The sequence below is a fragment of the Protopterus annectens genome, chromosome 9.part0 (assembly GCF_019279795.1).
Source record: "Protopterus annectens isolate FY-2018-M chromosome 9.part0, PAN1.0, whole genome shotgun sequence".
NCBI classification, from domain to species: Eukaryota; Metazoa; Chordata; order Ceratodontiformes; family Protopteridae; genus Protopterus; species Protopterus annectens.
Window position 1 is genome coordinate 1,203,373,461 of NC_056743.1, and position 6,533 is coordinate 1,203,379,993.

Here is a 6,533-nt window from a genome sequence, read left to right on the forward strand (position 1 = left end):
ATTTTTGGTTGATCCCTATATTTAACAAAACCTATGTTATCTTCTACATTTATTACAATTGGAATTTGTACATTTTTTTCTTTTTCCATATTCAAAATTATACCACAATCCCATCCCCCAGTCCACAAGCCCGTCATTATAAAACTTTTGTAATGTCCAAAACTTCTTTACAAATAGTCTTTAAATGATCTTTTAATACATCTCTCTCAACTTCAGTTCGAAAGTGCACAATGATTCTTTTTTAGTATCTCTATTATAGGTTTGTATTGTGTAAGAGTTGCATGGATTATAATTTTTTTTTTTACTTTCAAATCTGTCTAGAAAATTCTCCAAATATTGTCTTGAACAAAATGCCACAGAAAGTTTCTTAATTAAGAAGTATAAAATCTCTTACCTCCCTTAGGGAAATGTCCAAAGGTGCAATTACTCTGTCCCGAACCTCATATCTCTCTAGACCTTTTTCTTCTTTATTACTTAGTTGTACCGCAAACTTCTTCCTTGTCATCTCTTTTATTCCTTCTGCTCTTTTTTTTCTCCCTCTTTCACTGTCTGCACATAGGAAAAGGACTTTTTCTCCTTTACAATCTCCTTCCTCTCCTCTTCTTGTATTTTGTCCATGACTTTACCCCACAATGCCACCATTTCACTTTCCAGTTCACATTGAGTAACCATGTTCCTTAAATAAACATCCTACAACCCTCTCGAATGGAGGTTTGTAACAGTACACTCCAGTGTCACACCTACATCTCTAAAGAGATTTTCTTGAAAAATCTCCTCCAAATCCATTGCCAATGCCACTCTTTCACTGACGGCATGCCCCTTTTGAGAAAGCTCAACTACTTTCTCATCTTCCTTTACAGCTTCATTTACAACCTCGCCTGCCTGCACCTACTTGATCCTCACTTCTGACCTGAAAGCTGTCATACCATCCTCATCATTCAAAAAATCCAGTCCTTCCTCACGGTTACCCTCTCGAACCGCCAAATGTCCCATTTCCTCCCTGCTTCTCTGAGCCACCTTCACACTTGGAACGGAACACAGAAAGTGTAACTACAAAACTTGTCCCTATATATGTTACGAGTGGGGGGGGGGGGAGTTCTCAGATGCCCTTGCCAAATTTCCCTAGTAATATAAATATCACCTTGGGTCTCCCCTGAAAAGAGGCCAATAGCTTATTGAATGTAACCTGGACAATAAAGAAAAAATAAATAAAACAAATAAAGCAAAAGATAACTACATTTCTGAATATTGTAAAGGAGAGGAAAGAAATGGAGGTGAAAAAAGTGAAAGAGCAAACTGCATAGAAGTAAATGACATTTGTGGCAACAATAGATGCAGAATAATGTTCTGGAGAAGAAATAAGGTTTAAAGGAAGGAGGGAACTGAACAATTTATGGCAAGTCAAAATGAACAATAATTGTCAAAAAGAAAACATGTATACTGCATGGAAAATGTTGCTATATGGTTTCCTTTCTTTTATATTAATGTTTGCATAGCCAGCTTTAGGCACCAATGAGCCCTGCGGTCGCTGGAGGCCCCTTGTTCCTGGGGACCCCCCCCCCAACCACAGCAAGTTATCTTATCTTGATATTTTGCAACACATTTATCAAACTAACAACAGCTAGTACAGTAATCTTGTATACTTTATAAACCAGGTGGGTAATTTATATCTCCTTTAAAATTCAAAAAGATATATCTGGTTATACTAACAGTGTTTTATCAAGTAACAGACTTCACAATTCCATTAAATATTTTACCACTAACATAGTGCCTCTGGCTTAGTTAAACCCTACTTGGTGGACATACTCTCTCCACTAAAGCCAACACAGCCAGCTTTAGGTACCTGCAATACCTGTGGCTGCAAGGGGGCCCCTTAATCATCCTTGACTGTAAGGGCCCCCACAAAAGAAGCTGATGGTTAGGAAAATGAGAAAAATGTATTAATTTTCTGATTATGCTCTTTAACCTGAAAAGAGCTGTTGTATGACTGTTAGGATAAAGCTGATAATGAACATAATCATGGTAAGCAGTAGAAAAATCAGTAGGGTGGAGTGACCGATTTCAGTGCAAACCTTACATTTTAAGAACAGCTGAAGCTTCCGATCTTCAGGAATGTTTTTTTTCTTTCAGGGAGTTTTATAAATACTTGTAGAACACCAGCTACTACAACTCCCAAATTCTCTGCAGAAGAATTCAGTACAATACCAAAAATAATAGCAGAATAAAGTCTCAAAAGTAGGAACACATTTTAAATAATACTCCAAGTCAAGTAAAAAAGTTAATAAAATAACACCCTTTGCATCAACATGCATTTTTTGGACAATAACAAGTATAAACATCTGATGCCTAGAATTATTGGCTGTCTGTATTCCTGAATGATTTATTAGTAAATCAAACTTTTTATGAAGGATAGAGTAAAATCAGGGAAGGTCTGTAAAATCAGAGGCAGTTACAGGTATGCATTACTCCTCACAGAGGTAAATAAAAGTAACTTACTCCTGCTACTGTTTAGCAATTGCTAAACAGCATTCATTTCTGCTGTGGCAGTACCAGTGTTGCACAGTGTATTGCTATTTGCTGAAATAAGTACAAAACTAGTATTATTATGGCTTTTAAGTGTGTTTGTAAATAAATATGACTGATTTTTTATCTTTGCATACACCAGTGGTGCACAACGTCCGGCCCTTTACGCAACACCATCCGACCCCCAGAGAGTAACCAAATTTCTTTTTAAAAAAGTGAAACAATGCTATGCCTTACTCCAGTCACACAAACTTTCCAGCACATGATTACTTACCTAATTGACTGCAGTTGTTTACACCACTAATTTTAGCTGTGGAAGTAACTATTCTTTGTTGTTTATAACTTGTAATCTGTAAACCATAGTAACTTTCTGAAAGAGTTTGTAATAAGTCATGGCTGCAAGCCAGAATAAAGTTAAACGCAAAGTTGATGTAGAAAATAGGCAATTTCATGACTGCTGTCTTAAGTAAAAATGCCAGTATCTGTATCTATTGTTAACTTGTAATGACTTACTATGTTTTGAGGTGGCCTGCAGATGCATTAAGAATTTGTGTAGTGGCCCTCCCCACAAAAAGGTTGTGCACCACTGGCATACACTCAATAATGTCAGTTTGTTGGTTTGTGTCTTTCGGCTTTTCCCGGTTAGGGGTTGCCACAGCGGAACTCCGGTCCGCTAATGATTGGCAGTTGATTTTTACGTACCGGCTTGCCAGGCCTGACGCACAACCTTCAACTAAGGTACGCCCATTCATGCATGTCTCCACGCAGAAGACGCTCTAGCTGACAATTGAACCGGACAGAGTCTTACTGTGAGGCGACAAAGCTACCGCAGCACCACCACCGCGGTACACATACATTATTCTTCTGGGTATCCGTGAAAAATGTAGCTAACAAGTAATAATATTTCAAAAGTAATGCATAAAATATATCACAAAACATTCAGACACTTCAGTCTTCAAGGAGTCTGGTGCCCCCCCTCCTCAGACTGTATAAATTGATAAAGGGCCCTCACTTAATCATCTCTGTGTGAGGGCCCCACAAAAGCTGTTGCTGGTTGGGGGAAAATGAGAAAAAAAAGTTTTAATTTTCTGATTACTCTCTTTAACATGAACAGGGCTGCCCTTGTTAGGATAAAGCTGATAATGCCCTCTGCTCTAAACTGCACCCATTCTAAAAATCAGCCCTGCTCAAATGTGTGTGTACAAAAGCTGTAGTTACTTCTTTAATTTTCATTCCAGTCAAACCATAAAAGTGTGCAGTTAAGGTCATTATAGCTTTTGTTTGGGCTGAGGACAGTATGGTCATTGTTTCTTTTACTTTTCTCACAGACCTCAGAGGTGTATAAAGGTTACTATAGCTTGGTAGGGGCAGTGCACTATCTAGGAGCAACAAAGCAGACATTACTGTAATCTTTATTTTTTCAATTTCACATGAGGCACGTACACAGGTAGGTGCCTTTGATGGTTAGGGTTGAGGTTTGAGGAGGCAATGCTATATATATGTATGCCGGCACTCACTTGAAACACATGACTGTGGCAATCTGAACCTCTGCTTTCATCCCAGTCTTAAACACCAGAGGGATGCATAGGCAGTGACTGTCTTATTTGGGGAGGATTAGGTAGGCAGGCCCTACCTCCAGATTGGACCTCTGTATCCAGACAACAGATGACTTGTTAGTTTGTTATGAGGTACTATTTTATCATCTTTGAACATTTAAGTATTGGACACAACTTATGTCTTCCTTGAAAGAAAAAAAAAAAAAGACTGAAATTCTTTTCTTACTCATGTTTGTTTTTTTTTGTTTGTTTAAGAAACCATTGGATTAAAAGGTTGGGAAAATACTGTAAAATCCATCGCAGAACACACATAACCCTATGGCTTCTTGGGCCAAGGTTTATCCAAGTTATTTCTTAAAATGTTTATTACTGTGCTGTCTGTGTACTGAAAAGATGCAAGGAAAACTTAAGCTGAACAGCAGCACTGAATTTCTTCCCTTAGTCATAATTTCTGTAGAAGACATTACTGGATGAAAAGATTGTGTAAAAAGAAAAAAAAATTAAAATGCAGTTTAGAGCATACAGACAGCATTTCACCTAATGGGCAACACAGTGTGGTACACAGGCCTGTTGTAACAGCATTGTAGCTACAGGTCAGTCTGTACACACTACACCTAAAAGTTTGCAGCATGAACAGGCTGCTTCGGAGGGGTGGCAGTGACAGGGTGATACTTTGATGGAAGTGCCTTGGGGCCCCCAAAATACTAGCACCAGCTCTGAATGTTTGTGTACCTGTGTTACTGTTTTAGTTACGAGTTAACAAAAGATACTTATAGAAAAAACAAATCAGTTAACTATTTTAAGAACATCTGTTTCACATGTAAGCCATGTATGTAAAAGATGTAGTGGTACGCAAGAGTTTATCCAGTTTAACTTCCATACAACACTGCAGAATCCTAAAACAGGAAATAAAGAATCATGAAATCTAGAAATCATGAAAATTAAAACACCAAAAATAAATATAATTTCCCAATGGGGTGGCTTTATCACACCTTCTTAAGTAAATATACAAACTCTAAAGTTATAGCATTTTGGGTATATCATGTTTTGTTAAGGAGGTTTCAGTAAAATGCATGTTTATGTTCTATTACACATTTTTGGTAGTCTTTCCAGTTTCAGAAGTATGCAATACTCCATAATACAGCAGTTTATTTGCAGTCAAATATGGCTGATGATCATTACTTATGTATTTACGATTTCTGTGGCAAGCATCATCATAATGCTGCCATGGTAGCAGTTTGATGGGTAAGGCTGTCTTTTAGCGATAGTGATCACTTAATAAATATCCCAGAACAATTTACAAGGTATGTTGAGCACAGGACACTAGATTTATATACTTGTACTGTATTTGTACTGTTCTGTTCTGTATTATCATTAAGCAGTCACAATTGCTTAATGACAGTATGCAACCTGTCATTGTCAATCCTGCTAGTGGAAAATATAGCAGAAGACTTTCTTTTTATATACTTATTTACTTGTATTTGTTAAGTGGGGCAGTTGGCTAAACTCATGAACCACTTTCAGGCTTGAAGTACAGAAAAATAAAAACTCAGAGAAGAACCCAGCCAAGCTAGAGATTTCACTGTGTAATACCTTAAACTTCTGTAATGGAGGCCCATGTGATATAGTACAAAGGAACACACAAAACATGCTAAAGTTACATGACACTTTATAAAAAATGTTCTCCTGTTTTCACTTCTGTTATATAGCCAGTGATGTCACTACGTATTATGACATACAGGCACTTAATTAAATCTGATTTACCAGGGGCTGGATTAATGAATGTTGACTGTAGTTTGGTAAATGACATTTTTTAAGAATATCTGGTTGGCCAAATGAATCCTGAAATCACCTTTCCCCAAGTGTATTTTTTTTTTCATTTACAGTAGTGAAAAAGTACACTGTCCAGAAAGATTCAGTCCCTGCATTTGAGGGAGGGGGTACACATGTGAACAGGGATACATTCCGGAAGACAAGGGTACAATTTCAAAATTAATGGCTATTTTCCTTATCGTAGGAGGATGTTTTGTTGATACATGTTCCATCTCTAGCTGTTTACTGATTTGTTTACTAGCGGTAGAAACGGAAGTAAAATGGTCCAACAGATCTATCATCTGACCCCACGGACTGTGACTTTTTCCATTGCTTTGCCCTGCTGCCATGTGGATCATCAGACCCCTTTCAGTCATTCTACCCATTCATTCACTCGTCAGCAGGGATGGGGTCTGCTAAGAGGGACTATCGTGTAGGTGGCCATCACTGGTGGTTTTATATTTTTTTTCAGCCCAGTCCCCCCCTTGCAGACACCTAGTGACAGCCTATTAATGGGACACACAATGGGTGCCAGTACTGCTCCACCCCTCATTTCTGAAGTACGGCAATATTACAGGATTGCTCACTTACACACAGGAGGCACTGTTCAGTTGTTTTCTTGGGTCTTCACTTGTGCCACCC